This window comes from Eptesicus fuscus, chromosome 17 (genome assembly GCF_027574615.1).
Source record: "Eptesicus fuscus isolate TK198812 chromosome 17, DD_ASM_mEF_20220401, whole genome shotgun sequence".
Classification (NCBI taxonomy): domain Eukaryota; kingdom Metazoa; phylum Chordata; class Mammalia; order Chiroptera; family Vespertilionidae; genus Eptesicus; species Eptesicus fuscus.
The window spans coordinates 52,599,052-52,611,031 of record NC_072489.1 but is presented as its reverse complement, the minus strand read 5'-3'; the positions used below and the strand labels follow the sequence as shown (position 1 = coordinate 52,611,031).

The 11,980-nt window shown below is 44.2% G+C and overlaps 1 non-coding gene across 1 annotated transcript; it reads right to left on the bottom strand.

Moving 5' to 3' along the window:
* Positions 1–1,736: 1,736 nt before the first annotated feature.
* Positions 1,737–1,889, bottom strand: LOC114232564 (small nucleolar RNA SNORA62/SNORA6 family). The gene has a single exon (XR_003618636.2). It is a non-coding gene; the product is annotated as a small nucleolar RNA SNORA62/SNORA6 family (small nucleolar RNA).
* Positions 1,890–11,980: the final 10,091 nt, after the last annotated feature.

Below are 11,980 nucleotides of genomic sequence, written 5' to 3'. Positions count from 1 at the left end.
GGCGGCGGCGGCGGCTCCGGCGGGGACACGGTGGCAGCCGGCTCGGTTCCTTCCGCCCGCCGTGCCCGGCGCGGCCTGCAGGGGGCGCCGGCGCGGCCCGGGGAGCGGGGCCAGGCCTGCCCCGCAGGGCGCCGGGGCGCGGAGAGGCCGCGGCCAGGGTGGGAGCCGGGCCGCGCGCAGCCACCGCCCGCCCCGGGCTTCCGGGCGCCTCGGACCCCCTCGATCCTCAGTGTCTGACACGCAGCCAGCCTCCCAGTTGTGTTGCGGGGGGGAAACCACACGCCGGTTTTGTAGGGAAGCGTGGCCATATACGTAGGCGATAGTCTGGGTTCGTCTTTTAAGGGTAGATTTGGAAGAACGGTATGAAAAAGCACGGTATTCTTTAGACAAAGTGCACCCTGGATTTAAATGCTAGAAACGAGAACAGGTCAGCTGACACTGGTGAAATGGCTTTGCAAACTGTCAAATATATTCCTGTGACCAATTATTCAGCATGAAAAGAGGAAGCCCCGCCCAGCCGGCACGGCTCAGTGGTGGAGGATCGACCTCATGAACTAGGAGGTCACAGGGGACATTGCCCGGGTTAGGGGCTCAATCCCCACTGTGGGCAATGAGCCTCTCTCATCATTGATGTTCCTCTCTCTCTCTCTCCTGCCTTCCTCTCTGAAATCAATAAAAAATATATATGTATTTAAATAAATAAATAATAAAATAGGAAGCCCCAAACGGACCAATGGTGAGATGGGTCCGTTCATCTGTTTCCTGTGTTATGCTTGGGCGCAATGGATTCAGTGCAGCATTTTCTGTTCCGTGTGTCGGATGACACTGGAGAGCATCGGAAGGGATTCTAGGAACCGGCAGGGCACCGGTACGTGGAGCTACAGTGTAAGCAATGGGACAGAGGCTTCTTACAATGCCAGGCCGCCGTGCGCACCCGCCAAGTCTTGGAGAAACACAGTTCCGGCTGCTGACATTTAGGGCGGGTGGATACCAACGACGAAAACGATCATATCCTGGAGAACTCTGTGTTTGTTTTTGCTAGCGTTGGTATTTTATCAAAAGGCCCATTAGGTTCTTGATAAGATGATGAGGGCGGAGGAAGTTTTGCACAGCCAGTGATGAAAATATGTCCTGGCCGTTGTACGGAGAAAGGCAGAAAAGGCAGCCAGCAGTGCAGAGTGGTTGAGTCTCCCGAGCTAAGGAGCCTAAGTTGAAATCCCAGCGCTGCCCCTCACTGTAGAAAGCCATGTTACCACCGTGTGCTTTAGTTTCCTCACCTGCAAAATCGGAGAGGTCCGACCAGCGTGGCTCAGGGGTTGAGCACTGACCTAGGAACCAGGAGGTAACGGTTTGATTCCCAGTCAGGGCACATGCCCGGGTTGTGGGCACGATCCCCAGTGTGGGGCCTGCAGGAGGCAGCTGGTCAATGATTTTCTCTCATTATTGATGTTTCTATCTCTCTTCCCTCTCCCTTCCTCTCTGAAATCAATAAAAAAAATATATATATTTTAAAAATAAAAATAGAGAGAATAGCACAAAGTTGTGTGGGACTTAATTAATATATGTAAAACAGTGCCCAGTCCATAGTAAACAATACATAGGCACTTGGTATTATCATTATTATTATTATTATTATTATTATTGGCAATGATAGTATTTACCAAAAAAAAAAAAAAAATAGGGCCAGAAATCGAGATTTAGGGAGAGGACTTTATTTATGTATATACATTTTTCACACTTACAGCAAGGATTGCTGTCCAGCTCCACGCACTGGGCCAGGGATCCTTGTGGTGTGAGTGGAAAACTTGCCCCTCACTTGGCGCACTACCTCCACTTGTAAGTCCATCGGCCACCGGTGGCCTCAACACCACGCTCTAGCAATGTGCTGAAGGAGGAGACGGTGACTAGTCTTGTCTTCCTTTCTCCTCTGTTCATGTTGCTTGAATCCATGCAGGGCAGGTAGATTTGGCCTTGATTTACGGTGTACTGGCCCCAGAACGCTGGGGTCATCTTCTGTTGTTGGCTGAACACTGACATGCGCTCCTACGCAGATTTTGGCTAATTGTGTCTGCTTCAGCCAACAGCCCATAATGGCTATTATTATTATTATTATTCACACAGGTTAAGGTGGTTAGTCATATCATTAACCATACTTATTTTCCTGACCTAATTGTCCTACATTTATGTGGTATTTGGCGTTTTCAGAATGCCTCACCACCACTAATTGTACGGGTCTGTGTAAGACGGGGTTGCTTAGAGTTGTTCGCATTTGATGATGCCTGTCTTTGTATGCTTATTATCAGCACAATAAAGTATATGTTCTACTCTAGATTAATAGCAATATTTAGGAAGATGATTCATCTACCTCATATCTCGGTTCCAAGACATACAAGTTGGGCTAGAATTGTAATTGAGCAGATATCCTTGCCTCCTCGTCTCATCCTCGATGCCTGTGGCGGCCCTAAGATTATCACCTGCCTTTTGCATGGGCAGAGGTGAGCCTACCTCAACGAAGTGGGATTTGAGAAGGCATAACAGAGGCTTCCCTTGGCCTCCTAAACCCATATATGTGGTTGCCTGAAACTCCTCAATTAGAACTTTATTCCTGTGGCTTAAGCCAAATAAGAAATGTAGTTCCTGCTAAAACTAAAATACTCTTCCGAGAGATTACAGACACATTAAACTCTACCATTCCTTACGTCTAAGGGTGAATGTGAATGAATTTGTTAAATTCTTCTCTGAATGAAGTTTAGTCAGTGAGGACACAGGAAAAAAAATGCATAAAATTGAAAATTAGTTGGGATGGAGTTGAAAAAAAGAGACAGGAAAAGGAAATGGAGTTAGATGATGCCGACTTCCGAAGTTTGGCAGACTTCTGGTTAAGTATGTGGATTGAATTTAGCCATGTTCCCTCCCCAAATGCCATTAAAATTAAGGGGATTTTTCAAGGTATAAACCCGAGAGGACTAATAAAGTAAGAGAGGAGAGGACAGCAATAAAATTCTGAGAATTGGAAAGTTTCTGTAAAGGAGCTGAATCCTAAGGCAGCAATGAAGAAAATCAAGGACCAAAGTGGTGTACTCATACATCCTATAACCTCTCATGGTCTGGTGGCATTAGGTGCCTCTGCAAGTGGAAATAATAGTGGGACCAAAAACAGCAGAAGGAATTAGAAGTTTGTTTAGCCCCTTCCCCACTCCACAGGTTGTTGGCTAACTGCCCCCTTCCCACCCTGGGAGAAGATTAGAGATATACCCGGAAACCACAGAAGGTCCATATTTGCGGGGGTGGGGGTGGTGGTGGTGGTGGTGGTGGTGGTGGTGGTGCGGGGTGGAGGGAGAAGAAGAAGAGGATTAAGTGAAAATAAACCTTGTAAATATTGAGATACATGTCCTCCATCCTCATCCTCCTCTTGGCACAGACTATAGGCCTCAGGCTGATCTCTCCAGGTGGAAGATAGGAAGAGTCCTCGCTGGAGAAGCTGACAGTCCATAGGGATAGACCTGAAGCTCCTCACGAGGGAACCCAGACTACTCTCCAGTGCAGCCCTCAGCGGGCAAGCTCTGTCCACATGCTCAGAGCTGCAAACAGGTGTTTTTTTCAGGGATCTCTTTTCAATAGGGTCAGACAGCCTGGGGTCATCCACAATTCAAAGAAAGCTGGTAACCGTTAGTGATGGAGACCAAAAGAAAAAATAAAGAGACAGGACAAAAAAGAAACTTGGAGGAAACACAGTTGCTTGCATTGAACAGATAGGGAGAGATGGGGAAGAAATCTTTAAAAAACAGAAACAAAAACAACAACAACAACAAAAACACTGTCATTAATATTTCCAGAGAGATAAAAGATACTGCATCAGTAAGACATGAATGTTATGTTATTTTTTAAAACACCATTTAGAGAGCATATAGAAATCAAGAATGATGGTAACAGAACTTTAAGAACAACACAAAAAAGGATGAAAAGTAAACTTGAAAAAATTTCCCAAGGATTAGAGCAAAAATGATACTAGGATGAACAATTGTGGGGGGGTGGGGTGGGGAAAGGTGTAAAAATTAGAGGGGCCAGTCCAGCAGACCCAACATCTGAATAATTGAAGAGATTAAAGAGAGGAAATCATTAAACTAACAATTCAATATAATTTTATAGATCTTAAAGGTATGAGTATCCAAATTCAGAGAGTGCATTAAATACCAGAACAATGACTGCAAACAGACTCACCCTAGTGGCCATCGTGGTAAAATTTCAGAACACCGGGTTCAGAGAAAGAGCCTATAAAACTTGCAATGAGGAAGAAGAAAAAGAAAAGGAGTTCATACAAAGAATCAATAATTGTAATGAATTACACCTTTCAACAACAACATGGGAAGTGAGAAGGCGTTGGAGCAAAGCCTTCCATATTCCGAGGTAAACTAATTTCAATCTAGAATTCTATTGCTAAGGAACTGTCAATTCAGTGTGAAGGTAAAATAACTCGTGTCAGATGTGCCAAGTATTGAAAGCTTTTCCTGCCTTGCACTCTTTCTAAGGAAGCTATCAGAAGTTGTGTTCCACCGAAACTCGGGGAGTAGGCCAAAGAAGAAAATGATGAAGGAACTAGATAACAGTGCCCACCACAAGACGGTGATGAAGGGAATTTCTAAGATAATGGTGGAGCAGAATCCCAGCATGACAACTATTCCTCAAGCTGTGATAGCAAGCAGGTCAGAAGAGATTTCCTCAAGAAGATGAGACTGAGAGGTGGAATAGCTATGAGTTTGAGTAGATTTACAATAGTGGTGTAGAGTTTGATGTTGGATTAGTGATACATACAAAGAAAACAAAACAAAGAAGCAACCCAGATCATTATTATCACCAAGAAAAATAAAATATTGTGCAGGAACAAGTAAGCATAGTATCCATGGCTCAACTGTAAATAGTGTTGACATAGCCATAATAATGTAAACACTGATCTAATTAAAATTGTGGCATTGCTCTATTGAAAAGATGAGAAGATGGATGTGTGGTGGAGATGGAGATAGGGGAGGGTGTGTAAGAGAGAAAGCTAAGTCCCCTGTAATGGGAAAACATTAGATATTGCTTAAAACAGAGATATCAAGAAGTAACACGCATATTATTTAAAGAAAGGAAGTAATAAAAGAGTCCACTCAAAGTGCGGAAAAAGGTTGCCTGTGTGAAGCAGGAAATTAGGAGTTTTGGAGAAAGAGCAGGGGCTTTCATAACAAACCTTGTAAAACCTCTTGAATAAACAATATGCTGGTGTAACTGATATGCCCAAAGTTTGTTTGGCCAAGGGAGAAACTAGAGGCAAGAAGCCATTTTTGGTGCTTTCTAAAAAGTTCAGACACGAGATTATAAGGGTAAATAACTGTGGGAATAGGAAGGAGATGGTAGACTTGAAAGATGAGGTGAGCACAACCACATTGTGTAAGTAATTTACACTAATAAAAGAGAAAGATGCAAATTGACCATACCTTCATGACGCCCACCAGCCAATCAGGAGTGAGTATGAAAATTAACCCAACAAAGATGGCAGGTTAATTTGCATACACAGGCGCCGAGCGGCTGGGGGCAGGATGCAGGTGTTCCGCACCGCCCCAGCCACTCTGGGCCTCTGGGCAGTGTGGGAAGGCGGAAAGGCGGCTCCGAGCCACAGCGAAGGCAGAAAGGCAGCTCCAGGCCAGAGCAAAGATAGAAAGGCGGCAGCCAGGGGAAGGAAGGCCCATTCTTGCATGAATCTTCATGCATCGGGCCTCTAGTTAAATATAAGAAGCGGGAGAAGGAAAAGTCAAAAATGTTGGTGGAGTTTCTACCTTGGATGAGAGTAGGTGAAGGCTCCATTAATTGAGATAGGGAATATGAAAATATTTTAAAAAAATGAGATGAGTATTTTTGTGGTGTGTTTAGGTTTGATTACCTAAATGATGACATCTATGGGAATATGTCCCAGTATGGATCAATAAGTTTGGATTAGTCAGTCAGGAGAGAAATCTGGGCTAGAAATAAAGATTTGAGAGTCATCTCTTAAAGATGTTCATTGATTAACCACTATTCTGTATACCTGAAACTAATGTAAAATAATATTAAATGGCAATGGTAATTGGAAAATAAAATGTAAAAAGAGATGGTAATTGAGATGTAGGCATAAGTGAGATAGTTCAGTGGGATGGTACAGTGAAAGAAGAAAGAGAGAATAGATGGAAACTTGAGGATTTAAGGATTGGGATATGGAAGAGGAATTCACTGCAAAAGAGCAGCCCAAGAGGTGGGCAAACATTGTGAAGAGGTTCAGGGAGAGTGAGTTTCTAAAGTCGGGAGGCTGGTTCAGATAAAAGGGTGAGTTGGCATAGGCCACAGCCTTCATCGCCTGAACTCAACCCTACAGCTGCCACAGAAACAAGAGGGAAACTGATGGATCTCAGAAACCTAGGGACAAACTGTGAGCCCTCCTTGGCGAGGACAGCAGATGCCTCTAGTGCTTGGTGTTGCCTTCCCTCACCCACTTCTGATTGCAGGGGCAGGTGGGCAGTTCCATCCAAGCTCAGGCTGACCTCCTGTGACAGCATCTCACCTCCATCTCCTGCTCCCCTCGAGAATTTCTGCCACCGAAAACTCTGTGTGGGAGAACCTCCTCCTCCCAAAAGCACGATGGGGATGAAACCCCTGGGGCAACTCTTAGCCAATGGAGGATGGAACCTGCTGGATAAACACCCAGGGTCCTGTCTCTGGTGGGAAACCATTGTAGGAAGTGTTCTGGACACTTCTCAGGAAGTCCCAGTGGGATTGAGTACCCGCTGACCACAGTGGTAACCTCACTTCCTGGGATTTGATGTAAACTACTTAGAATCTACTCTGTGTTCCGGGCTCTTCTGTTGAGAAAACCCACTGTGTGTGGGAGTTAGAGTGGAAGAAGCCAAGAGGGGAAGGCCAAGTGCCACAAATTGGGTATAGACTGAGGGAGATACACCTTCACCCTATAGGCTAGAAATTACAATGAAGGAAAGCATTCCTGAAAGTGAGCAGTGCCCTAGTAGGTCCAGCAGCATATGACCAAAAAAACAAAACAAAACAAAACAAAACAAAACAAAACAAACAAAAAACAAATATAGTGGCCTAAAGAAGTTTATTTTTTCTCTTTCAAATAAAGGAAATTTACCTGGGAGGCACGCAGGGCCATATGGTGGCCCCAGCACTGCCATATTAAGATCACTTCCTGGCCCCATAGAGGCACTAGAGCTCCCGTTACTCATTTTGGGACAGTAGTGGGAGGAATCAAGGGGAAAGAGGTTACCTTTTAAACTTGTTAATCCCTTTTAACAGATCCTTTCTGAAAGTTCCATACTTCTAAAATTTCATTGGCCAGAACTTACTCAACCTCACTTGGTTGGGAAAGAAAGGGGAAATGTAGTGTTTGATTCTGAGTAACCACCAGAAAAAGAAAAGTACAAAGTATTATTGTCAGGCTCAGTACAAAAAAATATATATATATATATTTTGTGCTCAATCCAATGGAATGTAGGAAAAAAAGAAAAATATGTAAAAAAGAAGCATGAAAAATAGAGAACATAAAATAGATTCTTCTGTTAATTATAATAAACTAGAGGCCCGGTGCATGAAATTCATGCATGGAGGGGGGTTGTCCCTCAGCCCCAGCCTGTACCCTCTCCAATCTGGGACCCCTCGAGGGATGTCCGACTGCCCTCTCACAATCCAGGACTGCTGGCTCTCAACTGCTTGCCTGCCTGCCTTCCTGATTGCCCTTAACCGCTTCTGCCTACCAGCCTGATCACCCCCTAACCACTCCGCTGCCAGCCTGTTTGCCCCTAACTTCCCTCCTCTGCCAGCCTGGTTACCCCTAACTGCCCTCTCCTGCAGGGTTGATCACCTCCAACTGCCCTCCCTTGCAGGCTGGGTGCCTCCCAACTGCCCTCTCCTGCTGGCCATCTTGTGGTGGCCATCTTGTGTCCACATGGGGGCAGGATCTTTGACCACATGGGGGCAGCTATATTGTGTGTTGCAGTGATTATCAATCTGCATATTACTCTTTTATTAGATAGGATAGAGGCCTGGTGCAGGGGTGGGGGCCAGCTGGTTTGCCCTGAAGGGTGTCCCGGATCAGGTAGGGGTTCCCTTGGGGTGTGGGGTGGCCTGAGCGAGGGGCCTGTGGTGGTTTGCAGGCCGGCCACGCCCCCTGGCAACGCAAGCAGAGGCCCTGGTATCTGGAATTTATTTTCCTTCTACAATTGAAACTTTGTAGCCTGGAGCGGAGCCAAGCCTGGGGCTCCCTCCATGGCTGGTAGCCATTTCTGTTGGGGTTATAATTGAAACTTTGTTGCCTTAAGCAGGTGGCCCAGCCAGGGTGTGCGGAAAGCTTTGCTTCCCCTGTTGCCGGCGGCAACCCTGGTCTGCTCTCTCAAGCTCCATTCTGCCTCCATTTGTTTGAATTTGTTTACCTTCTATAATTGAAACTTTGTAGCTTGAGTGGAGGCTTAGGCCTGGCAAGGGCAGGCGGAAAGCTTGGCTTCCTCTGTTACCTAGGAAACCTTGCTCTCTGTGGCTGTAGCCATCTTGGTTTGGTTAATTTGCATACTTGCTCTGATTGAATGGTGGGCGTGGCTTGTGGGCATGGCTTGTGGGTGTGTCAGAGGTATGGTCAATTTGCATATTTGTCTATTATTAGATAGGATGGGAATTTGTCCTTAAGATCATCTAGTTAAAAGACCTCACTCTATAGATGAGGAAAGTGAGGTCAGAGAACATGGTAGCCAGTTATACCCTTGTGTAGTCCTCTCCCACCGTGTACCAGGGTAATTTTACATGAGCAATAGAATACAGCAGAAGTGATGTTGCTTCTGAGATTAGGTTATCAAGGATATTGCAGCTCCTGTCTAGTGGCTCCCTCACTCCTGGATCACAGACTTTGAAGGAAGCCAGCTATCATATCATGAGCAACCCTATGGAGAAGCCCACATGGTGAGGGACTGGTGCCTTTTGCCAGCAGCCATGTGAGTGAGCTTAGAAGCAGGTCCTTCAGCCCCAGTCGAGCCTTCAGATGACTGCAGCTCTAGCTGACATCATGATTGCGACCCCATGAGAATCTCTGAGCCAGAGCCAGTTAAGCTACTCTCAAATCCCTAATCTACAGAAACTGGGAGGTAATGCTTGTTTGTTGTTTTAAGCTGCTAATTTGGAGGTAATTTGTTAAGCAGCAATCTATACTAATAAAAGGGTAATATGCTAATTAGGCCAGACATCTTCCGGATGACCTTCTGGATATCTTTCCAGACAAAGCCACAGTGGCGGGGGCTGAGGCAGAGGCGATTAGAGGTGATCAGGCCGGCAGGGGCAAGCAGTTAGGGGCAAGCAGTTAGGGGGTGACTAGACAGGCAGGGAAGAGCAGTTAGGGGGTGACCAGGCTGGCAGGGGAGAGCAGTTAGGGGGTGATCAGGTCGGCAGGCAGAAGCGGTTAGGGGCAATCAGGCAGGCAGACAGGTGAGTGGTTAGGAGCCAGCAGTCCCGGATTGTGAGAGGGATCCCATATTGGAGAGGGTGCAGGCCAGACTGAGGGACCTCCCACCCCCATGCACAAATTTCATGCACCAGGCCTCTGGTACATAAATAATACGGAGAGTTTTTGTAACTTGCTCAAAGTCACAAGGCTAGTTCGCAGCCGATTTCCAATGAGAGCAGAGGATTCCTGACTCAGTGTTCTATTAGATCCCATTATATGCTGGTGTACCTTGGACTTCTTTTGTCCTTGGACACACACCCATTCAGGAGGTGTTAATAACGATCTAAAAATTCTGTTTTGTTTGTAGGCAAAGTGAAATGAAAGCCGGGCCACTCTTCCTCACGGACTGCAGAATACGATTCAGTAAGGTCAGTATGTACTTTGACCTTGCCATGGCATAATGCATAAGCATTTCTGTCTTCCTGTCACAATTTCTGGAAGGATAGAGATGACTGATTCAACTGTGTGCAATAGCTTGGTGATAAAAGCAGAAATGTAACTTCTACTTGACTTCTTTTAACCATTCCATAAGAATGACATAGAGTACGCAGTGTTACTCAGTCATGTAAATGCTTCAAGAATTCTGACCTTCCCTGTGCAGTGAATCAGTGACAGGGCCTCGTGTCTGCATTTCTGTCTGTTGTCTCTAAATGGAATATTCAGAGAAGGGCAGATTGCCAAAGAGGCACTTTGTGGCTTCCATTTCCCTGCCGTAGAGTCTCCCATTGGGATGCACATGACTATTGTGTTAGCGTTTTGTGTGACCTGTGACTTACAGTTTGGGTCTCAGTTTGTAAAAATGTAATCATACAACATTCTTATTTTTTTCCTTCCTTAAGGATATAGCTAGCAAAGTAGGGGGGTGGGAGTAGAAAATTGGGTTTGGGTTTCACTAGAACATGGATAGTTTTAAAAGTTAATTTCAAGTGTTGTTGAGGCTCCGATTCTATGAACTCGCACCAACTTTTAGATCTATTTCCAATTATTCCTCATTACAGTCAGTAAGTTAATTCGCTATCATATATTCCCAGCATTAGGGGGATTCTTGGGTGTTTACATATTTTTTTCTCACTATACTTGAAAAAAAAAAAAAGATTTGCCAGCTATTCCCTAGTATCACTTATTCTCTTGAGAGTCATAGGAAGATAATTTTCACTCCCTTGACATTTTAGCACTTACACGCATGCACACACATGCACGACCAACTTACACTACAAAAATATTGTTAACTGAACATAATTTTAAAGTGTGTGGGTTCTATATTTATCTGGCAACCCTACCATTTTTTTTAACCTAATAACTTTTTTTTCTTTTTTTTTACATTCAGTATTAGTTTCAGGTGTACAGCACAGCGGTTAGTCAATCATATACTTTACAAAGGGATCCCCTGATATTCCCAGTACCCACCTGGCACCATACACAGTTACTGCAATATTATTGACTGTATTCCGTATGCTGTACTTTACATCCCATGGCTATTTTCTAATTACCGATTTGTACTTTTCTTAAAAAATACCTAAAAGTGTTACCTTCAAATCTCATGATTTCAGATCCTCATTCTTAGACTGCCACCTACAGGTGGCAAGAAACGCCGAGTGGCATTTGAACAAAAATACCTAAAAGTGTTACCTTCAAAACTCATGTACTTTACATCCCATGGCTAAACCACCTAAGAATTAGGATCTATGAAATCATGAGTTTTGAAGGTAACACTTTTAGGTATTTTTGTTGAAATGCCACTCGGCTTTTCTTGCCACCTGTAGGTGGCAGTCTAATCACATAATTTCATGAGGGCTGCTTGGCAAATCCAAGTTTAATACTATATTATTTATCCTATACTATAGCATCGTTTAATAAGACTATTAATATTAAAATATTTCTAAGAATACTAATTTTTATATAAATGAAGTTTTCACAAAAGAGAGATAAATTTTGAAGCTGCTAAAAACGAAATAGAATTCAGTCCTTATTCCACAACCTACCATCAAACAGATTCAAAGCCCCGTGTGGTCCAATTCCGGTAAGCTACAGTGCCTTTTATACCTTAACTAGAGGCCCAATGCATGAAATTTGTGCAGGGGGCTCGGCCCTCACAGCCCCAGCTGCCTCGGCCGGTCCTTGCAGCCCCAGCTTCGTCCGGAAGGTCGTCTGGATGGTTGTTCTGCTGTTCAGTCTAATTAGCATATTAGCTCTTTATTAGATAGGATGATATTTTGAGAATTCTTTAGTTTTTCATGATATTGAAAATAGTATTTTTTCCTTATATTTTCTAGCAGACTACTTCTGATGTGTAAGATAGCTATTGAATTTTGTATGTTTAATTTGTTTTAGACCATACTCTATAGTTTAAGTAGTATTACTATAAATACTCTTGGATTTTATAATAGACAATTAAATTATCTGCAAGTAATATACTCTTCTCTCTTTTAAAATACAGCAATAAATCTTTTTCTACTTTAAAACAACTAA